Source organism: Cetorhinus maximus, chromosome 12 (genome assembly GCF_964194155.1).
Source record: "Cetorhinus maximus chromosome 12, sCetMax3.hap1.1, whole genome shotgun sequence".
Classification (NCBI taxonomy): Eukaryota; Metazoa; Chordata; class Chondrichthyes; order Lamniformes; family Cetorhinidae; genus Cetorhinus; species Cetorhinus maximus.
The window spans coordinates 80,497,199-80,523,261 of record NC_135890.1 but is presented as its reverse complement, the minus strand read 5'-3'; the positions used below and the strand labels follow the sequence as shown (position 1 = coordinate 80,523,261).

The 26,063-nt window shown below is 41.3% G+C and overlaps 1 protein-coding gene and 15 non-coding genes across 16 annotated transcripts in view; all 16 read right to left on the bottom strand.

The window, feature by feature from the left end:
- Positions 1-26,063, bottom strand: part of LOC144687635 (synergin gamma-like) — a 450,053-nt gene that overhangs the window by 325,045 nt on the left and 98,945 nt on the right. The window lies entirely within an intron of this gene.
- LOC144688177 (U6 spliceosomal RNA) lies at positions 178-284 on the bottom strand. The gene has a single exon (XR_013578370.1). It is a non-coding gene; the product is annotated as a U6 spliceosomal RNA (small nuclear RNA).
- On the bottom strand, positions 1,938-2,044 carry LOC144688108 (U6 spliceosomal RNA). Its single transcript, XR_013578317.1, has one exon. It is a non-coding gene; the product is annotated as a U6 spliceosomal RNA (small nuclear RNA).
- LOC144688190 (U6 spliceosomal RNA) lies at positions 3,702-3,808 on the bottom strand. Its single transcript, XR_013578382.1, has one exon. It is a non-coding gene; the product is annotated as a U6 spliceosomal RNA (small nuclear RNA).
- On the bottom strand, positions 5,465-5,571 carry LOC144688107 (U6 spliceosomal RNA). The gene has a single exon (XR_013578316.1). It is a non-coding gene; the product is annotated as a U6 spliceosomal RNA (small nuclear RNA).
- On the bottom strand, positions 7,229-7,335 carry LOC144688069 (U6 spliceosomal RNA). Its single transcript, XR_013578278.1, has one exon. It is a non-coding gene; the product is annotated as a U6 spliceosomal RNA (small nuclear RNA).
- On the bottom strand, positions 8,993-9,099 carry LOC144688189 (U6 spliceosomal RNA). Its single transcript, XR_013578381.1, has one exon. It is a non-coding gene; the product is annotated as a U6 spliceosomal RNA (small nuclear RNA).
- Positions 10,755-10,861, bottom strand: LOC144688105 (U6 spliceosomal RNA). Its single transcript, XR_013578314.1, has one exon. It is a non-coding gene; the product is annotated as a U6 spliceosomal RNA (small nuclear RNA).
- Positions 12,519-12,625, bottom strand: LOC144688188 (U6 spliceosomal RNA). Its single transcript, XR_013578380.1, has one exon. It is a non-coding gene; the product is annotated as a U6 spliceosomal RNA (small nuclear RNA).
- Positions 14,279-14,385, bottom strand: LOC144688104 (U6 spliceosomal RNA). The gene has a single exon (XR_013578313.1). It is a non-coding gene; the product is annotated as a U6 spliceosomal RNA (small nuclear RNA).
- On the bottom strand, positions 16,042-16,148 carry LOC144688093 (U6 spliceosomal RNA). The gene has a single exon (XR_013578302.1). It is a non-coding gene; the product is annotated as a U6 spliceosomal RNA (small nuclear RNA).
- On the bottom strand, positions 17,805-17,911 carry LOC144688186 (U6 spliceosomal RNA). Its single transcript, XR_013578379.1, has one exon. It is a non-coding gene; the product is annotated as a U6 spliceosomal RNA (small nuclear RNA).
- LOC144688185 (U6 spliceosomal RNA) lies at positions 19,565-19,671 on the bottom strand. The gene has a single exon (XR_013578378.1). It is a non-coding gene; the product is annotated as a U6 spliceosomal RNA (small nuclear RNA).
- On the bottom strand, positions 21,327-21,433 carry LOC144688103 (U6 spliceosomal RNA). Its single transcript, XR_013578312.1, has one exon. It is a non-coding gene; the product is annotated as a U6 spliceosomal RNA (small nuclear RNA).
- On the bottom strand, positions 23,090-23,196 carry LOC144688184 (U6 spliceosomal RNA). Its single transcript, XR_013578377.1, has one exon. It is a non-coding gene; the product is annotated as a U6 spliceosomal RNA (small nuclear RNA).
- LOC144688183 (U6 spliceosomal RNA) lies at positions 24,850-24,956 on the bottom strand. Its single transcript, XR_013578376.1, has one exon. It is a non-coding gene; the product is annotated as a U6 spliceosomal RNA (small nuclear RNA).

Sequence of the window (26,063 nt, the reverse complement as noted above, 5' to 3'; positions counted from 1 at the left end):
CTCAAATACCCGATTTCAAAGTGAGAAATTTGGACGTTCGACAAATCTGTGGAATGAAAAGGCTGAATTGAATCAGGTAAAGGAGGAGCTGAATAAAGATGATGGATTGTGTGATGATGGTTTTTGAAACAGGGTAAATTGTGGATGTGCTGCAAAAGGTGAAATGTTTTGAAAGTGTAAAATATGGAACGCTTCACGAATTTGCGTGTCATCCTTGCGCAGGGGCCATGCTAATCTTCTCTGTATCGTTCCAATTTTAGTATATGTGCTGCCGAAGCGAGCACGAATCACCGCTGAGTATCAGCGCCTTATAATGCTCAATATTCAACATGCTTTTTGGTGACACTGACTTCATTTCATCTGATTAAGTTTTTTCAACGGTACATTAACGTTCTGCTACACACTAATACATCAAACAAATTGTGCTACCACCACAATGGGACTTTTACATGTTGGGCTTTCCAAACATACACACTGACAGGAAAGCACATGTCCATGCAAAGCATTCTGGTCGCCTACTTTCCCCATCTCACAGCTCCCTCTTCGAACATGTTGGTGAAGTCAATCCATCCAGCATCAGGATGCAGCCAGACAGGCCATCAAGGGATCCCGTCAAACATTTCCAGGGTACTTAGCACACGAGTGCTCTTGGCTGAAACCACCTTGTCGTTTACCAACTATGTCTTTTCCAATGTCAGTCATCAAAGCTACAGCCACACTCAAGAGGCGTGCACATTGGTGCAAGAATCAGCAAAGAATTCTGCATATCGGTCATCTCATAGCTGCTAGCAGAACTGACTTTCTGAAATATAGCAACAGCTTCACGAAAGGGAACGCAGCCCTATAGAAAGCTAAAAGCTCAACAACAGCCCTCACACATGAAAACAAGAGATTGATACACACTTTGTTACTTAGCTGGAGACATGATCCGCATAATCAACCAGTATTGAAGCAAATTGCTCATCCAATGAACATTTCAATGCATCTGGGACAATAGTCCCAGTTAATCGGTGGACTTTTGCCTTGTAATTAATCATGTCGACTAGATGACTTTAAGCATTTTGATCATTCAAAGAAGTAAATCATTTAAAAGTACTAAACAACAATCTGAGCTAAAGTTACATTTTGGATTTGTATCCAACCAGCATTTAACAGAAAGTAACCATTCAATCGCACAGCGATATTTAATCCCACACACACACAACTCACAAAGTCAATTCACATGTCCTGGATCACTTCACAGGCACACTGTATCCCTGAACCTGTCACAGAGAAACTCTCATCTCCTCTTCCAATTCAGTTAAACTGCTCTGAAGAAGCAAACTCCAATCGACTTCTCTCACCACAGATTCTGACAGACCAGTTCAGATTTTCCAGTATTTTCGGTTTCTATTTCAGTTAAACTCCTATTCTTTTATTATTTTCTTGGATTCAAACGCAACTCCCATTCTCCAAATCTTATTCCACATCTTCCAGCACATTATGAACACCCATTTTCGCTATTCCGGCAAACATTACACCCTTTCCTGAACTGGAGTCAATCCATTTGAATGTGCTGTTCCCAGCACAACGCTCTGCTGGAGATTTGGTCCACAGCGTTGTTGTCCAGGAGCTTTTCTCTCCCACCGAATTCCCGACACGCCGACTTGTCTTTGCTGAGTTTTATCAGCCTTTTGTGTTTTGGTTCTAGATTTGCAGCATCTGTGATATTTTGCTCTTTTGTCATTCAATAAGTATCAAATAATTAATGTTTTAAATATCTCAAGTACCCGATTTCAAAGTGAGAAATCTGGACGTTCGACAAATCTGTGGAATGAAAAGGTTGAACTGAATCAGGTAAAGGAGGAGCTGAATAAAGATGATGGATTGTGTGATGATGGTTTTTGAAACAGGGTAAATTGTGGATGTGCTGCAAAAGGTGAGATGTTTTGAAAGTGTAAAATATGGAACGCTTCTCGAATTTGCGTGTCATCCTTGCGCATGGGCCATGCTAATCTTCTCTGTATCGTTCCAATTTTAGTGTATGTGCTGCCGAAGCGAGCACGAATCACGGCTGAGTATCAGCGCCTTCTTAATGCCCAATATTCAACATGCTTTTTGGTTACACTGACTTCATTTCCTCTGGTTAAGTTTTTTTTTCAACGGTACATTAACGTTCTGCTACACAATAATACATCAAACAAATTGTGCTACCACCACAATGGGACTTTTACATGTTGGGCCTTCCAAACATACACACTGACAGGAAAGCACATGTCCATGCAAAGTATTCTGGTCGCCTACTTTACCCACCTCACAGCTCCCTCTTCGAACATGTTGGTGAAGTCAATCCATCCAGCATCAGGATGCAGCCAGACAGGCCATCAAGGGATCCCGTCAAACATTTCCAGGGTACTTAGCACACGAGTGCTCTTGGCTGAAACCACCTTGTCGTTTACCAACTATGTCTTTTCCAATGTCAGTCATCAAAGCTGCTGCCCTACTCAAGAGGCGTGCACATGGGTGCAAGAATCTGCAAAGAATTCTGCATGTCGGTCATCTCATAGCTGCCAGCAGAACTGACTTTCTGAAATATAGCAACAGCTTCACGAAAGGGAACGCAGCCCTATAGAAAGCGAAAAGCTCAACAACAGCCCTCACACATGAAAACAAGAGATTGATACACACTTTGTTACTTAGCTGGAGACATGATCCGCATAATCAACCAGTATTGAAGCACATTGCTCATCCAATAATCTTTTCAATACATCTGGGACAATAGTCCCAGTTAATCTGTGGACTTTTACCTTGTAATTAATCATGTCGACTAGATGACTTTAAGCATTTTGATCATTCAAAGAAGTAAATCTTTTAAAAGTACTAAACAACAATCTGAGCTAAATTTACAATTTGGATTTGTATCCGACCAGCATTTAACTGAAAGTAACCATTCAATCGCACAGCTATATTTAATCCCACACACACACAACTCACAAAGTCAATTCACATGTCCTGGATCACTTCACAGTCACACTGTACCCCTGAACCTGTCACAGAGAAACTCTCATCCCCTCTTCCAATTCAGTTAAACTGCTCTGAAGAAGCAAACTCCAATCGACTTCTCTCACCACAGATTCTGACAGACCAGTTCAGATTTTCCAGTATTTTCGGTTTCTATTTCAGTTAAACTCCTATTCTTTTATTATTTTCTTGAATTAAAACGCAACTCCCATTCTCCAAATCTTATTCCACATCTTCCAGCACATTATGAACTCCCATTTTCGCTTTTCCGGCAAACATTACACCCTTTTCTGAACTGGAGTCAATCCATTTGAATGTGCTGTTCCCAGGACAACGCTCCGCTGGTGATTTGCTCCACAGCGTTGTTGTCCAGGAGCTTTTCTCTCCCACCGAATTCCCGACACGCCGACTTGTCTTTGCTGAGTTTTATCAGCCTTTTGTGTTTTGGTTCTAGATTTGCAGCATCTGTGATGTTTTGCTGCTTTGTCAATCAATAAGTATCAAATAATTAATGTTCTAAATATCTCAAATACCCGATTTCAAAGTGAGAAATTTGGACGTTCGACAAATCTGTGGAATGAAAAGGCTGAATTGAATCAGGTAAAGGAGGAGCTGAATAAAGATGATGGATTGTGTGATGATGGTTTTTGAAACAGGGTAAATTGTGGATGTGCTGCAAAAGGTGAAATGTTTTGAAAGTGTAAAATATGGAACGCTTCACGAATTTGCGTGTCATCCTTGCGCAGGGGCCATGCTAATCTTCTCTGTATCGTTCCAATTTTAGTGTATGTGCTGCCGAAGCGAGCACGAATCACGGCTGAGTATCAGCGCCTTATTAATGCCCAATATTCAACATGCTTTTTGGTTACACTGACTTCATTTCCTCTGGTTAAGTTTTTTTTCAACGGTACATTAACGTTCTGCTACACAATAATACATCAAACAAATTGTGCTACCACCACAATGGGACTTTTACATGTTGGGCCTTCCAAACATACACACTGACAGGAAAGCACATGTCCATGCAAAGTATTCTGGTCGCCTACTTTCCCCACCTCACAGCTCCCTCTTCGAACATGTTGGTGAAGTCAATCCATCCAGCATCAGGATGCAGCCAGACAGGCCATCAAGGGATCCCGTCAAACATTTCCAGGGTACTTAGCACACGAGTGCTCTTCGCTGAAACCACCGTGTCGTTTACCAACTATGTCTTTTCCAATGTCAGTCATCAAAGCTACAGCCACACTCAAGAGGCGTGCACATTGGTGCAAGAATCAGCAAAGAATTCTGCATATCGGTCATCTCATAGCTGCTAGCAGAACTGACTTTCTGAAATATAGCAACAGCTTCACGAAAGGGAACGCAGCCCTATAGAAAGCTAAAAGCTCAACAACAGCCCTCACACATGAAAACAAGAGATTGATACACACTTTGTTACTTAGCTGGAGACATGATCCGCATAATCAACCAGTATTGAAGCAAATTGCTCATCCAATGAACATTTCAATGCATCTGGGACAATAGTCCCAGTTAATCGGTGGACTTTTGCCTTGTAATTAATCATGTCGACTAGATGACTTTAAGCATTTTGATCATTCAAAGAAGTAAATCATTTAAAAGTACTAAACAACAATCTGAGCTAAAGTTACATTTTGGATTTGTATCCAACCAGCATTTAACAGAAAGTAACCATTCAATCGCACAGCGATATTTAATCCCACACACACACAACTCACAAAGTCAATTCACATGTCCTGGATCACTTCACAGGCACACTGTATCCCTGAACCTGTCACAGAGAAACTCTCATCTCCTCTTCCAATTCAGTTAAACTGCTCTGAAGAAGCAAACTCCAATCGACTTCTCTCACCACAGATTCTGACAGACCAGTTCAGATTTTCCAGTATTTTCGGTTTCTATTTCAGTTAAACTCCTATTCTTTTATTATTTTCTTGGATTCAAACGCAACTCCCATTCTCCAAATCTTATTCCACATCTTCCAGCACATTATGAACACCCATTTTCGCTATTCCGGCAAACATTACACCCTTTCCTGAACTTGAGTCAATCCATTTGAATGTGCTGTTCCCAGCACAACGCTCTGCTGGGGATTTGCTCCACAGCCTTGTTGTCCAGGAGCTTTTCTCTCCCACCGAATTCCCGACACGCCGACTTGTCTTTGCTGAGTTTTATCAGCCTTTTGTGTTTTGGTTCTAGATTTGCAGCATCTGTGATATTTTGCTCTTTTGTCATTCAATAAGTATCAAATAATTAATGTTTTAAATATCTCAAGTACCCGATTTCAAAGTGAGAAATCTGGACGTTCGACAAATCTGTGGAATGAAAAGGTTGAACTGAATCAGGTAAAGGAGGAGCTGAATAAAGATGATGGATTGTGTGATGATGGTTTTTGAAACAGGGTAAATTGTGGATGTGCTGCAAAAGGTGAGATGTTTTGAAAGTGTAAAATATGGAACGCTTCTCGAATTTGCGTGTCATCCTTGCGCATGGGCCATGCTAATCTTCTCTGTATCGTTCCAATTTTAGTGTATGTGCTGCCGAAGCGAGCACGAATCACGGCTGAGTATCAGCGCCTTCTTAATGCCCAATATTCAACATGCTTTTTGGTTACACTGACTTCATTTCCTCTGGTTAAGTTTTTTTTTCAACGGTACATTAACGTTCTGCTACACAATAATACATCAAACAAATTGTGCTACCACCACAATGGGACTTTTACATGTTGGGCCTTCCAAACATACACACTGACAGGAAAGCACATGTCCATGCAAAGTATTCTGGTCGCCTACTTTACCCACCTCACAGCTCCCTCTTCGAACATGTTGGTGAAGTCAATCCATCCAGCATCAGGATGCAGCCAGACAGGCCATCAAGGGATCCCGTCAAACATTTCCAGGGTACTTAGCACACGAGTGCTCTTGGCTGAAACCACCTTGTCGTTTACCAACTATGTCTTTTCCAATGTCAGTCATCAAAGCTGCTGCCCTACTCAAGAGGCGTGCACATGGGTGCAAGAATCTGCAAAGAATTCTGCATGTCGGTCATCTCATAGCTGCCAGCAGAACTGACTTTCTGAAATATAGCAACAGCTTCACGAAAGGGAACGCAGCCCTATAGAAAGCGAAAAGCTCAACAACAGCCCTCACACATGAAAACAAGAGATTGATACACACTTTGTTACTTAGCTGGAGACATGATCCGCATAATCAACCAGTATTGAAGCACATTGCTCATCCAATAATCTTTTCAATACATCTGGGACAATAGTCCCAGTTAATCTGTGGACTTTTACCTTGTAATTAATCATGTCGACTAGATGACTTAAAGCATTTTGATCATTCAAAGAAGTAAATCTTTTAAAAGTACTAAACAACAATCTGAGCTAAATTTACAATTTGGATTTGTATCCGACCAGCATTTAACTGAAAGTAACCATTCAATCGCACAGCTATATTTAATCCCACACACACACAACTCACAAAGTCAATTCACATGTCCTGGATCACTTCACAGTCACACTGTACCCCTGAACCTGTCACAGAGAAACTCTCATCCCCTCTTCCAATTCAGTTAAACTGCTCTGAAGAAGCAAACTCCAATCGACTTCACTCACCACAGATTCTGACAGACCAGTTCAGATTTTCCAGTATCTTCGGTTTCTATTTCAGTTAAACTCCTATTCTTTTATTATTTTCTTGGATTCAAACGCAACTCCCATTCTCCAAATCTTATTCCACATCTTCCAGCACATTATGAACACCCATTTTCGCTTTCCCAGCAAACATTACACCCTTTCCTGAACTGGAGTCAATCCATTTGAATGTGCTGTTCGAAGCACAACGCTCTGCTGGGGATTAGCTCCACGGCGTTGTTGTCCAGGAGCTTTTCTCTCCCACCGAATTCCCGACACGCCGACTTGTCTTTGCTGAGTTTTATCAGCCTTTTGTGTTTTGATTCTAGATTTGCAGCATCTGTGATATTTTGCTGTTTTGTCAATCAATAAGTATCAAATAATTAATGTTTTAAATATCTCAAGTAACCGATTTCAAAGTGAGAAAGTTGGACGTTCGATAAATCTGTGGAATGAAAAGGTTGAATTGAATCAGGTAAAGGAGGAGCTGAATAAAGATGTTGGATTGTGTGATGATGGTTTTTGAAACAGGGTAAATTGTGAATGTTCTGCAAAAGGTGAAATGTTTTGAAAGTGTAAAATATGGAACGCTTCACGAATTTGCGTGTCATCCTTGCGCAGGGGCCATGCTAATCTTCTCTGTATCGTTCCAATTTTAGTGTATGTGCTGCCGAAGCGAGCACGAATCTCCGCTGAGTATCAGCGCCTTATTAATGCTCAATATTCAACATGCTTTTTGGTTACACTAACTTCATTTCATCTGGTTAAGTTTTTTCAACGGTACATTAACGGTCTGCTACACAATAATACATCAAACAAATTGTGCTACCACCACAATGGGACTTTTACATGTTGGGCCTTAGAAACATACAAACTGACAGGAAAGCACATGTCCATGCAAAGTATTCTGGTCGCCAACTTTCCCCAACTCACAGCTCCCTCTTCGAACATGCTGGTGATCTCAGTCAATCCATCCAGCATCAGGATGCAGCCAGACAGGCCATCAAGGGATCCCGTCAAACATTTCCAGGGTACCTAGCACACGAGTGCTCTTGGCTGAAACCACCTTGTCGTTTACCAACTATGTCTTGTCCAATGTCAGTCATCAAAGCTACAGCCACACTCAAGAGGCGTGCACATGGGTGCAAGAATCAGCAAAGAATTCTGCATGTCGGTCATCTCATAGCTGCCAGCAGAACTGACTTTCTGAAATATAGCAACAGCTTCACGAAAGGGAACGCAGCCCTATAGAAAGCGAAAAGCTCAACAACAGCCCTCACACATGAAAACAAGAGATTGATACACACTTTGTTACTTAGCTGGAGGCATGTTCCGCATAACCAACCAGTATTGAAGCAAAGTGCTCATCCAATGATCTTTTCAATGCATCTGGGACAATAGTCCCAGTTAATCGGTGGACTTTTACATTGTAATTAATCATGTCGACTAGATGACTTTAAGCATTTTGATCATTCAAAGAAGCAAATCTTTTAAAAGTACTAAACAAAATCTGAGCTAAAGTTACATTTTGGAAATGTATCCGACCAGCATTTAACAGAAAGTACCCATTCAGTCGAACAGCTATATTTAATCCCACACACACACAACTCACAAAGTCAATTCACATTTCCTGGATCACTTCACAGGCACACTGTACCCCTGAACCTGTCACAGAGAAACTCTCATCTCCACTTCCAATTCAGTTAAACTGCTCTGAAGAAGCAAACTCCAATCGACTTCTCTCACCACAGATTCTGACAGACCAGTTCAGATTTTCCAGTATTTTCGGTTTCTATTTCACTTAAACTCGTATTCATTTATTATTTTCTTGAATTAAAACGCAACTCCCATTCTCCAAATCTTATTCCACATTTTCCAGCACATTATGAACACCCATTTTCGCTATTCCGGCAAACATTACACCCTTTCCTGAACTGGAGTCAATCCATTTGAATGTGCTGTTCCCAGCACAACTCTCTACTGGTGATTTGTACCACAGCGTTGTTGTCCAGGAGCTTTTCTCTCCCACCGAATTCCCGACACGCCGACTTGTCTTTGCTGAGTTTTATCAGCCTTTTGTGTTTTGGTTCTAGATTTGCAGCATCTGTGATATTTTGCTCTTTTGTCATTCAATAAGTATCAAATAATTAATGTTTTAAATATCTCAAGTACCCGATTTCAAAGTGAGAAATCTGGACGTTCGACAAATCTGTGGAATGAAAAGGTTGAACTGAATCAGGTAAAGGAGGAGCTGAATAAAGATGTTGGATTGTGTGATGATGGTTTTTGAAACAGGGTAAATTGTGGATGTGCTGCAAAAGGTGAGATGTTTTGAAAGTGTAAAATATGGAACGCTTCACGAATTTGCGTGTCATCCTTGCGCAGGGGCCATGCTAATCTTCTCTGTATCGTTCCAATTTTAGTGTATGTGCTGCCGAAGCGAGCACGAATCACCGCTGAGTATCAGCGCCTTATTAATGCTCAATATTCAACATGCTTTTTGGTTACACTAACTTCATTTCCTCTGGTTAAGATTTTGTTCAACGGTACATTAACGTTCTGCTACGGAATAATACATCAAACAAATTGTGCTACCACCACAATGGGACTTTTACATGTTGGGCCTTCCAAACATACACACTGACAGTAAAGCACATGTCCATGCAAAACATTCTGCTCGCCTACTTTACCCACCTCACAGCTCCCTCTTCGAACATGTTGGTGAAGTCAATCCATCCAGCATCAGGATGCAGCCAGACAGGCCATCAAGGGATCCCGTCAAACATTTCCAGGGTACTTAGCACACGGGTGCTCTTGGCTGAAACCACCTTGTCGTTTACCAACTATGTCTTTTCCAATGTCAGTCATCAAAGCTGCTGCCCTACTCAAGAGGCGTGCACATGGGTGCAAGAATCAGCAAAGAATTCTGCATGTCGGTCATCTCATAGCTGCTAGCAGAACTGACTTTCTGAAATATAGCAACAGCTTCACGAAAGGGAACGCAGCCCTATAGAAAGCTAAAAGCTCAACAACAGCCCTCACACATGAAAACAAGAGATTGATACACACTTTGTTACTTAGCTGGAGACATGATCCGCATAATCAACCAGTATTGAAGCAAATTGCTCATCCAATGAACATTTCAATGCATCTGGGACAGTAGTCCCAGTTAATCGGTGGACTTTTACCTTGTAATTAATCATGTCGACTAGATGACTTTAAGCATTTTGATCATTCAAAGAAGTAAATCTTTTAAAAGTACTAAACAAAATCTGAGCTAAAGTTACATTTTGGAAATGTATCCGACCAGCATTTAACAGAAAGTACCCATTCAGTCGAACAGCTATATATAATCCCACACACACACAACTCACAAAGTCAATTCACATTTCCTGGATCACTTCACAGGCACACTGTACCCCTGAACCTGTCACAGAGAAACTCTCATCTCCACTTCCAATTCAGTTAAACTGCTCTGAAGAAGCAAACTCCAATCGACTTCTCTCACCACAGATTCTGACAGACCAGTTCAGATTTTCCAGTATTTTCGGTTTCTATTTCACTTAAACTCGTATTCTTTTATTATTTTCTTGGATTAAAACGCAACTTCCATTCTCCAAATCTTATTCCACATCTTCCAGCACATTATGAACACCCATTTTCGCTATTCCGGCAAACATTACACCCTTTCCTGAACTTGAGTCAATCCATTTGAATGTGCTGTTCCCAGCACAACGCTCTGCTGGGGATTTGCTCCACAGCCTTGTTGTCCAGGAGCTTTTCTCTCCCACCGAATTCCCGACACGCCGACTTGTCTTTGCTGAGTTTTATCAGCCTTTTGTGTTTTGGTTCTAGATTTGCAGCATCTGTGATATTTTGCTCTTTTGTCATTCAATAAGTATCAAATAATTAATGTTTTAAATATCTCAAGTACCCGATTTCAAAGTGAGAAATCTGGACGTTCGACAAATCTGTGGAATGAAAAGGTTGAACTGAATCAGGTAAAGGAGGAGCTGAATAAAGATGTTGGATTGTGTGATGATGGTTTTTGAAACAGGGTAAATTGTGGATGTGCTGCAAAAGGTGAGATGTTTTGAAAGTGTAAAATATGGAACGCTTCTCGAATTTGCGTGTCATCCTTGCGCATGGGCCATGCTAATCTTCTCTGTATCGTTCCAATTTTAGTGTATGTGCTGCCGAAGCGAGCACGAATCACGGCTGAGTATCAGCGCCTTCTTAATGCCCAATATTCAACATGCTTTTTGGTTACACTGACTTCATTTCCTCTGGTTAAGTTTTTTTTTCAACGGTACATTAACGTTCTGCTACACAATAATACATCAAACAAATTGTGCTACCACCACAATGGGACTTTTACATGTTGGGCCTTCCAAACATACACACTGACAGGAAAGCACATGTCCATGCAAAGTATTCTGGTCGCCTACTTTCCCCACCTCACAGCTCCCTCTTCGAACATGTTGGTGAAGTCAATCCATCCAGCATCAGGATGCAGCCAGACAGGCCATCAAGGGATCCCGTCAAACATTTCCAGGGTACTTAGCACACGAGTGCTCTTCGCTGAAACCACCGTGTCGTTTACCAACTATGTCTTTTCCAATGTCAGTCATCAAAGCTACAGCCACACTCAAGAAGCGTGCACATGGGTGCAAGAATCTGCAAAGAATTCTGCATGTCGGTCATCTCATAGCTGCCAGCAGAACTGACTTTCTGAAATATAGCAACAGCTTCACGAAAGGGAACGCAGCCCTATAGAAAGCGAAAAGCTCAAGAACAGTCCTGACACATGAAAACTAGAGATTGATACACACTTTGTTACATAGCTGGAGGCATGTTCCGCATAACCAACCAGTATTGAAGCAAAGTGCTCATCCAATGATCTTTTCAATGCATCTGGGACATTAGTCCCAGTTAATCGGTGGACATTTACCTTGTAATTAATCATGTCGACTAGATGACTTTAAGCATTTTGGTCATTCAAAGAAGTAAATCATTTAAAAGTGCTAAGCAACAATCTGAGCTAAAGTGACATTTTGGATTTGTATCCGACCAGCATTTAATAGAATGTAGCCATTCAGTCGCACAGCTATATTTAATCCCACACACAAACAACTCACAAAGTCAATTCACATTGCCTGGATCACTTCACAGGCACACTGTACCACTGAACCTGTCACAGAGAAATTCTCATCTCCACTTCTAATTCAGTTCAACTGCTCTGAAGAAGCAAACTCCAATCGACTTCTCTCATCACAGATTCTGACAGACCAGTTCAGATTTTCCAGTATTTCCGGTTTCTATATCAGTTAAACTCGTATTCTTTTATTATTTTCTTGAATTAAAACGCAACTCCCATTCTCCAAATCTTATTCCACATCTTCCAGCACATTATGAACTCCCATTTTCGCTTTTCCGGCAAACATTACACCCTTTTCTGAACTGGAGTCAATCCATTTGAATGTGCTGTTCCCAGGACAACGCTCCGCTGGTGATTTGCTCCACAGCGTTGTTGTCCAGGAGCTTTTCTCTCCCACCGAATTCCCGACACGCCGACTTGTCTTTGCTGAGTTTTATCAGCCTTTTGTGTTTTGGTTCTAGATTTGCAGCATCTGTGATGTTTTGCTGCTTTGTCAATCAATAAGTATCAAATAATTAATGTTCTAAATATCTCAAATACCCGATTTCAAAGTGAGAAATTTGGACGTTCGACAAATCTGTGGAATGAAAAGGCTGAATTGAATCAGGTAAAGGAGGAGCTGAATAAAGATGATGGATTGTGTGATGATGGTTTTTGAAACAGGGTAAATTGTGGATGTGCTGCAAAAGGTGAAATGTTTTGAAAGTGTAAAATATGGAACGCTTCACGAATTTGCGTGTCATCCTTGCGCAGGGGCCATGCTAATCTTCTCTGTATCGTTCCAATTTTAGTGTATGTGCTGCCGAAGCGAGCACGAATCACCGCTGAGTATCAGCGCCTTATAATGCTCAATATTCAACATGCTTTTTGGTGACACTGACTTCATTTCATCTGATTAAGTTTTTTCAACGGTACATTAACGTTCTGCTACACACTAATACATCAAACAAATTGTGCTACCACCACAATGGGACTTTTACATGTTGGGCTTTCCAAACATACACACTGACAGGAAAGCACATGTCCATGCAAAGCATTCTGGTCGCCTACTTTCCCCATCTCACAGCTCCCTCTTCGAACATGTTGGTGAAGTCAATCCATCCAGCATCAGGATGCAGCCAGACAGGCCATCAAGGGATCCCGTCAAACATTTCCAGGGTACTTAGCACACGAGTGCTCTTGGCTGAAACCACCTTGTCGTTTACCAACTATGTCTTTTCCAATGTCAGTCATCAAAGCTACAGCCCCACTCAACAGGCGTGCACATTGGTGCAAGAATCAGCAAAGAATTCTGCATATCGGTCATCTCATAGCTGCTAGCAGAACTGACTTTCTGAAATATAGCAACAGCTTCACGAAAGGGAACGCAGCCCTATAGAAAGCTAAAAGCTCAACAACAGCCCTCACACATGAAAACAAGAGATTGATACACACTTTGTTACTTAGCTGGAGACATGATCCGCATAATCAACCAGTATTGAAGCAAATTGCTCATCCAATGAACATTTCAATGCATCTGGGACAATAGTCCCAGTTAATCGGTGGACTTTTGCCTTGTAATTAATCATGTCGACTAGATGACTTTAAGCATTTTGATCATTCAAAGAAGTAAATCATTTAAAAGTACTAAACAACAATCTGAGCTAAAGTTACATTTTGGATTTGTATCCAACCAGCATTTAACAGAAAGTAACCATTCAATCGCACAGCGATATTTAATCCCACACACACACAACTCACAAAGTCAATTCACATGTCCTGGATCACTTCACAGGCACACTGTATCCCTGAACCTGTCACAGAGAAACTCTCATCTCCTCTTCCAATTCAGTTAAACTGCTCTGAAGAAGCAAACTCCAATCGACTTCTCTCACCACAGATTCTGACAGACCAGTTCAGATTTTCCAGTATTTTCGGTTTCTATTTCACTTAAACTCCTATTCTTTTATTATTTTCTTGGATTCAAACGCAACTCCCATTCTCCAAATCTTATTCCACATCTTCCAGCACATTATGAACACCCATTTTCGCTATTCCGGCAAACATTACACCCTTTCCTGAACTGGAGTCAATCCATTTGAATGTGCTGTTCCCAGCACAACGCTCTGCTGGAGATTTGGTCCACAGCGTTGTTGTCCAGGAGCTTTTCTCTCCCACCGAATTCCCGACACGCCGACTTGTCTTTGCTGAGTTTTATCAGCCTTTTGTGTTTTGGTTCCAGATTTGCAGTATCTGTGATATTTTGCTCTTTTGTCATTCAATAAGTATCAAATAATTAATGTTTTAAATATCTCAAGTCCCCGATTTCAAAGTGAGAAATCTGGACGTTCGACAAATCTGTGGAATGAAAAGGTTGAACTGAATCAGGTAAAGGAGGAGCTGAATAAAGATGTTGGATTGTGTGATGATGGTTTTTGAAACAGGGTAAATTGTGGATGTGCTGCAAAAGGTGAGATGTTTTGAAAGTGTAAAATATGGAACGCTTCTCGAATTTGCGTGTCATCCTTGCGCATGGGCCATGCTAATCTTCTCTGTATCGTTCCAATTTTAGTGTATGTGCTGCCGAAGCGAGCACGAATCACGGCTGAGTATCAGCGCCTTATTAATGCCCAATATTCAACATGCTTTTTGGTTACACTGACTTCATTTCCTCTGGTTAAGTTTTTTTTCAACGGTACATTAACGTTCTGCTACACAATAATACATCAAACAAATTGTGCTACCACCACAATGGGACTTTTACATGTTGGGCTTTCCAAACATACGCACTGACAGGAAAGCACATGTCCATGCAAAGTATTCTGGTCGCCTACTTTCCCCACCTCACAGCTCCCTCTTCGAACATGTTGGTGAAGTCAATCCATCCAGCATCAGGATGCAGCCAGACAGGCCATCAAGGGATCCCGTCAAACATTTCCAGGGTACTTAGCACACGAGTGCTCTTCGCTGAAACCACCGTGTCGTTTACCAACTATGTCTTTTCCAATGTCAGTCATCAAAGCTACAGCCCCACTCAAGAGGCGTGCACATTGGTGCAAGAATCAGCAAAGAATTCTGCATATCGGTCATCTCATAGCTGCTAGCAGAACTGACTTTCTGAAATATTGCAACAGCTTCACGAAAGGGAACGCAGCCCTATAGAAAGCTAAAAGCTCAACAACAGCCCTCACACATGAAAACAAGAGATTGATACACACTTTGTTACTTAGCTGGAGACATGATCCGCATAATCAACCAGTATTGAAGCAAATTGCTCATCCAATGAACATTTCAATGCATCTGGGACAATAGTCCCAGTTAATCGGTGGACTTTTGCCTTGTAATTAATCATGTCGACTAGATGACTTTAAGCATTTTGATCATTCAAAGAAGTAAATCATTTAAAAGTACTAAACAACAATCTGAGCTAAAGTTACATTTTGGATTTGTATCCAACCAGCATTTAACAGAAAGTAACCATTCAATCGCACAGCGATATTTAATCCCACACACACACAACTCACAAAGTCAATTCACATGTCCTGGATCACTTCACAGGCACACTGTATCCCTGAACCTGTCACAGAGAAACTCTCATCTCCTCTTCCAATTCAGTTAAACTGCTCTGAAGAAGCAAACTCCAATCGACTTCTCTCACCACAGATTCTGACAGACCAGTTCAGATTTTCCAGTATTTTCGGTTTCTATTTCAGTTAAACTCCTATTCTTTTATTATTTTCTTGGATTCAAACGCAACTCCCATTCTCCAAATCTTATTCCACATCTTCCAGCACATTATGAACACCCATTTTCGCTATTCCGGCAAACATTACACCCTTTCCTGAACTGGAGTCAATCCATTTGAATGTGCTGTTCCCAGCACAACGCTCTGCTGGAGATTTGGTCCACAGCGTTGTTGTCCAGGAGCTTTTCTCTCCCACCGAATTCCCGACACGCCGACTTGTCTTTGCTGAGTTTTATCAGCCTTTTGTGTTTTGGTTCCAGATTTGCAGTATCTGTGATATTTTGCTCTTTTGTCATTCAATAAGTATCAAATAATTAATGTTTTAAATATCTCAAGTACCCGATTTCAAAGTGAGAAATCTGGACGTTCGACAAATCTGTGGAATGAAAAGGTTGAACTGAATCAGGTAAAGGAGGAGCTGAATAAAGATGGTGGATTGTGTGATGATGGTTTTTGAAACAGGGTAAATTGTGGATGTCCTGCAAAAGGTGAGATGTTTTGAAAATGTAAAATTAGGAACGCTTCACGAATTTGCGTGTCATCCTTGCGCAGGGGCCATGCTAATCTTCTCTGTATCGTTCCAATTTTAGTGTATGTGCTGCCGAAGCGAGCACGAATCACCGCTGAGTATCAGCGCCTTATTAATGCTCAATATTCAACATGCTTTTTGGTTACATTAACTTCATTTCCTCTAGGTAAGATTTTTTTCAACGGTACATTAACGTTCTGCTACACAATAATACATCAAACAAATTGTGCTACCACCACAATGGGACTTTTACATGTTGGGCCTTCCAAACATACGCACTGACAGGAAAGCACGTGTCCATGTAAAGTATTCTGGTCGCCTACTTTACCCACCTCACAGCTCCCTCTTCGAACATGTTGGTGAAGTCAATCCATCCAGCATCAGGATGCAGCCGGACAGGCCATCAAGGGATCCCGTCAAACATTTCCAGGGTACTTAGCACACGAGTGCTCTTCGCTGAAACCACCGTGTCGTTTACCAACTATGTCTTGTCCAATGTCAGTCATCAAAGCTACAGCCACACTCAAGAAGCGTGCACATGGGTGCAAGAATCAGCAAAGAATTCTGCATGTCGGTCATCTCATAGCTGCTAGCAGAACTGACTTTCTGAAATATAGCAACAGCTTCACGAAAGGGAACGCAGCCCTATAGAAAGCGAAAAGCTCAACAACAGCCCTCACACATGAAAACTAGAGATTGATACACACTTTGTTACTTAGCTGGAGGCATGTTCCGCATAACCAACCAGTATTGAAGCAAAGTGCTCATCCAATGATCTTTTCAATGCATCTGGGACAATAGTCCCAGTTAATCGGTGGACATTTACCTTGTAATTAATCATGTCGACTAGATGACTTTAAGCATTTTGATCATTCAAAGAAGTAAATCTTTTAAAAGTACTAAGTAACAATCTGAGCTAAAGTGACATTTTGGATTTGTATCCGACCAGCATTTAATAGAAAGTAGCCATTCAGTCACACAGCTATATTTAATCCCACACACAAACAACTCACAAAGTCAATTCACATTTCCTGGATCACTTCACAGGCACACTGTACCCCTGAACCTGTTACAGAGAAACTCTCATCTCCACTTCCAATTCAGTTAAACTGCTCTGAAGAAGCAAACTCCAATCGACTTCTCTCACCACAGATTCTGACAGACCAGTTCAGATTTTCCAGTATTTTCGGTTTCTATTTCACTTAAACTCCTATTCTTTTATTATTTTCTTGGATTCAAACGCAACTCCCATTCTCCAAATCTTTTTCCACATCTTCCAGCACATTATGAACACCCATTTTCGCTATTCCGGCAAACATTACACCCTTTCCTGAACTGGAGTCAATCCATTTGAATGTGCTGTTCCCAGCACAACGCTCTGCTGGGGATTAGCTCCACGGCGTTGTTGTCCAGGAGCTTTTCTCTCCCACCGAATTCCCGACACGCCGACTTGTCTTTGCTGAGTTTTATCAGCCTTTTGTGTTTTGATTCTAGATTTGCAGCATCTGTGATATTTTGCTGTTTTGTCAATCAATAAGTATCAAATAATTAATGTTTTAAATATCTCAAGTAACCGATTTCAAAGTGAGAAAGTTGGACGTTCGATAAATCTGTGGAATGAAAAGGTTGAATTGAATCAGGTAAAGGAGGAGCTGAATAAAGATGTTGGATTGTGTGATGATGGTTTTTGAAACAGGGTAAATTGTGGATGTGCTGCAAAAGGTGAAATGTTTTGAAAGTGTAAAATATGGAACGCTTCACGAATTTGCGTGTCATCCTTGCGCAGGGGCCATGCTAATCTTCTCTGTATCGTTCCAATTTTAGTGTATGTGCTGCCGAAGCGAGCACGAATCACCGCTGAGTATCAGCGCCTTATTAATGCTCAATATTCAACATGCTTTTTGGTTACACTAACTTCATTTCATCTGGTTAAGTTTTATCAACGGTACATTAACGGTCTGCTACACAATAGTACATCAAACAAATTGTGCTACCACCACAATGGGACTTTTACATGTTGGGCCTTAGAAACATACAAACTGACAGGAAAGCACATGTCCATGCAAAGTATTCTGGTCGCCAACTTTCCCCAACTCACAGCTCCCTCTTCGAACATGCTGGTGATCTCAGTCAATCCAGCATCAGGATGCAGCCAGACAGGCCATCAAGGGATCCCGTCAAACATTTCCAGGGTACCTAGCACACGAGTGCTCTTGGCTGAAACCACTTTGTCGTTTACCAACTATGTCTTGTCCAATGTCAGTCATCAAAGCTACAGCCACACTCAAGAGGCGTGCACATGGGTGCAAGAATCAGCAAAGAATTCTGCATGTCGGTCATCTCATAGCTGCCAGCAGAACTGACTTTCTGAAATATAGCAACAGCTTCACGAAAGGGAACGCAGCCCTATAGAAAGCGAAAAGCTCAACAACAGCCCTCACACATGAAAACAAGAGATTGATACACACTTTGTTACTTAGCTGGAGGCATGTTCCGCATAACCAACCAGTATTGAAGCAAAGTGCTCATCCAATGATCTTTTCAATGCATCTGGGACAATAGTCCCAGTTAATCGGTGGACTTTTACATTGTAATTAATCATGTCGACTAGATGACTTTAAGCATTTTGATCATTCAAAGAAGCAAATCTTTTAAAAGTACTAAACAAAATCTGAGCTAAAGTTACATTTTGGAAATGTATCCGACCAGCATTTAACAGAAAGTACCCATTCAGTCGAACAGCTATATTTAATCCCACACACACACAACTCACAAAGTCAATTCACATTTCCTGGATCACTTCACAGGCACACTGTACCCCTGAACCTGTCACAGAGAAACTCTCATCTCCACTTCCAATTCAGTTAAACTGCTCTGAAGAAGCAAACTCCAATCGACTTCTCTCACCACAGATTCTGACAGACCAGTTCAGATTTTCCAGTATTTTCGGTTTCTATTTCACTTAAACTCCTATTCATTTATTATTTTCTTCAATTAAAACGCAACTCCCATTCTCCAAATCTTATTCCACATTTTCCAGCACATTATGAACACCCATTTTCGCTATTCCGGCAAACATTACACCCTTTCCTGAACTGGAGTCAATCCATTTGAATGTGCTGTTCCCAGCACAACTCTCTACTGGTGATTTGTTCCACAGCGTTGTTGTCCAGGAGCTTTTCTCTCCCACCGAATTCCCGACACGCCGACTTGTCTTTGCTGAGTTTTATCAGCCTTTTGTGTTTTGGTTCTAGATTTGCAGCATCTGTGATATTTTGCTCTTTTGTCATTCAATAAGTATCAAATAATTAATGTTTTAAATATCTCAAGTACCCGATTTCAAAGTGAGAAATCTGGACGTTCGACAAATCTGTGGAATGAAAAGGTTGAACTGAATCAGGTAAAGGAGGAGCTGAATAAAGATGTTGGATTGTGTGATGATGGTTTTTGAAACAGGGTAAATTGTGGATGTGCTGCAAAAGGTGAGATGTTTTGAAAGTGTAAAATATGGAACGCTTCACGAATTTGCGTGTCATCCTTGCGCAGGGGCCATGCTAATCTTCTCTGTATCGTTCCAATTTTAGTGTATGTGCTGCCGAAGCGAGCACGAATCACCGCTGAGTATCAGCGCCTTATTAATGCTCAATATTCAACATGCTTTTTGGTTACACTAACTTCATTTCCTCTGGTTAAGATTTTGTTCAACGGTACATTAACGTTCTGCTACGGAATAATACATCAAACAAATTGTGCTACCACCACAATGGGACTTTTACATGTTGGGCCTTCCAAACATACACACTGACAGTAAAGCACATGTCCATGCAAAACATTCTGCTCGCCTACTTTCCCCACCTCACAGCTCCCTCTTCGAACATGTTGGTGAAGTCAATCCATCCAGCATCAGGATGCAGCCAGACAGGCCATCAAGGGATCCCGTCAAACATTTCCAGGGTACTTAGCACACGAGTGCTCTTGGCTGAAACCACCTTGTCGTTTACCAACTATGTCTTTTCCAATGTCAGTCATCAAAGCTGCTGCCCTACTCAAGAGGCGTGCACATGGGTGCAAGAATCAGCAAAGAATTCTGCATGTCGGTCATCTCATAGCTGCTAGCAGAACTGACTTTCTGAAATATAGCAACAGCTTCACGAAAGGGAACGCAGCCCTATAGAAAGCTAAAAGCTCAACAACAGCCCTCACACATGAAAACAAGAGATTGATACACACTTTGTTACTTAGCTGGAGACATGATCCGCATAATCAACCAGTATTGAAGCAAATTGCTCATCCAATGAACATTTCAATGCATCTGGGACAGTAGTCCCAGTTAATCGGTGGACTTTTACCTTGTAATTAATCATGTCGACTAGATGACTTTAAGCATTTTGATCATTCAAAGAAGTAAATCTTTTTAAAGTACTAAACAAAATCTGAGCTAAAGTTACATTTTGGAAATGTATCCGACCAGCATTTAACAGAAAGTACCCATTCAGTCGAACAGCTATATATAATCCCACACACACACAACTCACAAAGTCAATTCACATTTCCTGGATCACTTCACAGGCACACTTTACCCCTGAACCTGTCACAGAGAAACTCTCATCTCCACTTCCAATTCAGTTAAACTGCTCTGAAGAAGCAAACTCCAATCGACTTCTCTCACCACAGATTCTGACAGACCAGTTCAGATTTTCCAGTATTTTCGGTTTCTATTTCACTTAAACTCGTATTCTTTTATTATTTTCTTGGATTAAAACGCAACTTCCATTCTCCAAATCTTATTCCACATCTTCCAGCACATTATGAACACCCATTTTCGCTATTCCGGCAAACATTACACCCTTTCCTGAACTTGAGTCAATCCATTTGAATGTGCTGTTCCCAGCACAACGCTCTGCTGGGGATTTGCTCCACAGCCTTGTTGTCCAGGAGCTTTTCTCTCCCACCGAATTCCCGACACGCCGACTTGTCTTTGCTGAGTTTTATCAGCCTTTTGTGTTTTGGTTCTAGATTTGCAGCATCTGTGATATTTTGCTCTTTTGTCATTCAATAAGTATCAAATAATTAATGTTTTAAATATCTCAAGTACCCGATTTCAAAGTGAGAAATCTGGACGTTCGACAAATCTGTGGAATGAAAAGGTTGAACTGAATCAGGTAAAGGAGGAGCTGAATAAAGATGTTGGATTGTGTGATGATGGTTTTTGAAACAGGGTAAATTGTGGATGTGCTGCAAAAGGTGAGATGTTTTGAAAGTGTAAAATATGGAACGCTTCTCGAATTTGCGTGTCATCCTTGCGCATGGGCCATGCTAATCTTCTCTGTATCGTTCCAATTTTAGTGTATGTGCTGCCGAAGCGAGCACGAATCACGGCTGAGTATCAGCGCCTTCTTAATGCCCAATATTCAACATGCTTATTGGTTACACTGACTTCATTTCCTCTGGTTAAGTTTTTTTTCAACGGTACATTAACGTTCTGCTACACAATAATACATCAAACAAATTGTGCTACCACCACAATGGGACTTTTACATGTTGGGCCTTCCAAACATACACACTGACAGGAAAGCACATGTCCACGCAAAGTATTCTGGTCGCCTACTTTCCCCACCTCACAGCTCCCTCTTCGAACATGTTGGTGAAGTCAATCCATCCAGCATCAGGATGCAGCCAGACAGGCCATCAAGGGATCCCGTCAAACATTTCCAGGGTACTTAGCACACGAGTGCTCTTCGCTGAAACCACCGTGTCGTTTACCAACTATGTCTTTTCCAATGTCAGTCATCAAAGCTACAGCCACACTCAAGAAGCGTGCACATGGGTGCAAGAATCAGCAAAGAATTCTGCATGTCGGTCATCTCATAGCTGCTAGCAGAACTGACTTTCTGAAATATAGCAACAGCTTCACGAAAGGGAACGCAGCCCTATAGAAAGCGAAAAGCTCAACAACAGTCCTGACACATGAAAACTAGAGATTGATACACACTTTGTTACATAGCTGGAGGCATGTTCCGCATAACCAACCAGTATTGAAGCAAAGTGCTCATCCAATGATCTTTTCAATGCATCTGGGACAATAGTCCCAGTTAATCGGTGGACATTTACCTTGTAATTAATCATGTCGACTAGATGACTTTAAGCATTTTGGTCATTCAAAGAAGTAAATCATTTAAAAGTGCTAAGCAACAATCTGAGCTAAAGTGACATTTTGGATTTGTATCCGACCAGCATTTAATAGAAAGTAGCCATTCAGTCGCACAGCTATATTTAATCCCACACACAAACAACTCACAAAGTCAATTCACATTTCCTGGATCACTTCACAGGCACACTGTACCACTGAACCTGTCACAGAGAAATTCTCATCTCCACTTCTAATTCAGTTCAACTGCTCTGAAGAAGCAAACTCCAATCGACTTCTCTCATCACAGATTCTGACAGACCAGTTCAGATTTTCCAGTATTTCCGGTTTCGATATCAGTTAAACTCGTATTCTTTTATTATTTTCTTGAATTAAAACGCAACTCCCATTCTCCAAATCTTATTCCACATCTTCCAGCACATTATGAACTCCCATTTTCGCTTTTCCGGCATACATTACACCCTTTTCTGAACTGGAGTCAATCCATTTGAATGTGCTGTTCCCAGGACAACGCTCCGCTGGTGATTTGCTCCACAGCGTTGTTGTCCAGGAGCTTTTCTCTCCCACCAAATTGCCGAAACGCCGACTTGTCTTTGCTGAGTTTTATCAGCCTTTTGTGTTTTGGTTCTAGATTTGCAGCATCTGTGATGTTTTGCTGCTTTGTCAATCAATAAGTATCAAATAATTAATGTTCTAAATATCTCAAATACCCGATTTCAAAGTGAGAAATTTGGACGTTCGACAAATCTGTGGAATGAAAAGGCTGAATTGAATCAGGTAAAGGAGGAGCTGAATAAAGATGATGGATTGTGTGATGATGGTTTTTGAAACAGGGTAAATTGTGGATGTGCTGCAAAAGGTGAAATGTTTTGAAAGTGTAAAATATGGAACGCTTCACGAATTTGCGTGTCATCCTTGCGCAGGGGCCATGCTAATCTTCTCTGTATCGTTCCAATTTTAGTGTATGTGCTGCCGAAGCGAGCACGAATCACCGCTGAGTATCAGCGCCTTATAATGCTCAATATTCAACATGCTTTTTGGTGACACTGACTTCATTTCATCTGATTAAGTTTTTTCAACGGTACATTAACGTTCTGCTACACACTAATACATCAAACAAATTGTGCTACCACCACAATGGGACTTTTACATGTTGGGCTTTCCAAACATATACACTGACAGGAAAGCACATGTCCATGCAAAGCATTCTGGTCGCCTACTTTCCCCATCTCACAGCTCCCTCTTCGAACATGTTGGTGAAGTCAATCCATCCAGCATCAGGATGCAGCCAGACAGGCCATCAAGGGATCCCGTCAAACATTTCCAGGGTACTTAGCACACGAGTGCTCTTGGCTGAAACCACCTTGTCGTTTACCAACTATGTCTTTTCCAATGTCAGTCATCAAAGCTACAGCCCCACTCAAGAGGCGTGCACATTGGTGCAAGAATCAGCAAAGAATTCTGCATATCGGTCATCTCATAGCTGCTAGCAGAACTGACTTTCTGAAATATAGCAACAGCTTCACGAAAGGGAACGCAGCCCTATAGAAAGCTAAAAGCTCAACAACAGCCCTCACACATGAAAACAAGAGATTGATACACACTTTGTTACTTAGCTGGAGACATGATCCGCATAATCAACCAGTATTGAAGCAAATTGCTCATCCAATGAACATTTCAATGCATCTGGGACAATAGTCCCAGTTAATTGGTGGACTTTTGCCTTGTAATTAATCATGTCGACTAGATGACTTTAAGCATTTTGATCATTCAAAGAAGTAAATCATTTAAAAGTACTAAACAACAATCTGAGCTAAAGTTACATTTTGGATTTGTATCCAACCAGCATTTAACAGAAAGTAACCATTCAATCGCACAGCGATATTTAATCCCACACACACACAACTCACAAAGTCAATTCACATGTCCTGGATCACTTCACAGGCACACTGTATCCCTGAACCTGTCACAGAGAAACTCTCATCTCCTCTTCCAATTCAGTTAAACTGCTCTGAAGAAGCAAACTCCAATCGACTTCTCTCACCACAGATTCTGACAGACCATTTCAGATTTTCCAGTATTTTCGGTTTCTATTTCACTTAAACTCGTATTCTTTTATTATTTTCTTGGATTCAAACGCAACTCCCATTCTCCAAATCTTATTCCACATCTTCCAGCACATTATGAACACCCATTTTCGCTATTCCGGCAAACATTACACCCTTTCCTGAACTGGAGTCAATCCATTTGAATGTGCTGTTCCCAGCACAACGCTCTGCTGGAGATTTGGTCCACAGCCTTGTTCTCCAGGAGCTTTTCTCTCCCACCGAATTCCCGACACGCCGACTTGTCTTTGCTGAGTTTTATCAGCCTTCTGTGTTTTGGTTCCAGATTTGCAGTATCTGTGATATTTTGCTCTTTTGTCATTCAATAAGTATCAAATAATTAATGTTTTAAATATCTCAAGTACCCGATTTCAAAGTGAGAAATCTGGACGTTCGATAAATCTGTGGAATGAAAAGGTTGAATTGAATCAGGTAAAGGAGGAGCTGAATAAAGATGTTGGATTGTGTGATGATGGTTTTTGAAACAGGGTAAATTGTGAATGTTCTGCAAAAGGTGAAATGTTTGGAAAGTGTAAAATATGGAACGCTTCACGAATTTGCGTGTCATCCTTGCGCAGGGGCCATGCTAATCTTCTCTGTATCGTTCCAATTTTAGTGTATGTGCTGCCGAAGCGAGCACGAATCACCGCTGAGTATCAGCGCCTTATTAATGCTCAATATTCAACATGCTTTTTGGTTACACTAACTTCATTTCATCTGGCTAAGTTTTTTCAACGGTACATTAACGTTCTGCTACACAATAATACATCAAACAAATTGTGCTACCACCACAATGGGACTTTTACATGTTGGGCCTTAGAAACATACAAACTGACAGGAAAGCACATGTCCATGCAAAGTATTCTGGTCGCCAACTTTCCCCAACTCACAGCTCCCTCTTCGAACATGCTGGTGATCTCAGTCAATCCAGCATCAGGATGCAGCCAGACAGGCCATCAAGGGATCCCGTCAAACATTTCCAGGGTACCTAGCACACGAGTGCTCTTGGCTGAAACCACCTTGTCGTTTACCAACTATGTCTTTTCCAATGTCAGTCATCAAAGCTGCTGCCCTACTCAAGAGGCGTGCACATGGGTGCAAGAATCAGCAAAGAATTCTGCATGTCGGTCATCTCATAGCTGCTAGCAGAACTGACTTTCTGAAATATAGCAACAGCTTCACGAAAGGGAACGCAGCCCTATAGAAAGCTAAAAGCTCAACAACAGCCCTCACACATGAAAACAAGAGATTGATACACACTTTGTTACTTAGCTGGAGACATGATCCGCATAATCAACCAGTATTGAAGCAAATTGCTCATCCAATGAACATTTCAATGCATCTGGGACAGTAGTCCCAGTTAATCGGTGGACTTTTACCTTGTAATTAATCATGTCGAATAGATGACTTTAAGCATTTTGATCATTCAAAGAAGTAAATCTTTTTAAAGTACTAAACAAAATCTGAGCTAAAGTTACATTTTGGAAATGTATCCGACCAGCATTTAACAGAAAGTACCCATTCAGTCGAACAGCTATATATAATCCCACACACACACAACTCACAAAGTCAATTCACATGTCCTGGATCACTTCACAGGCACACTGTACCCCTGAACCTGTCACAGAGAAACTCTCATCTCCACTTCCAATTCAGTTAAACTGCTCTGAAGAAGCAAACTCCAATCGACTTCTCTCACCACAGATTCTGACAGACCAGTTCAGATTTTCCAGTATTTTCGGTTTCT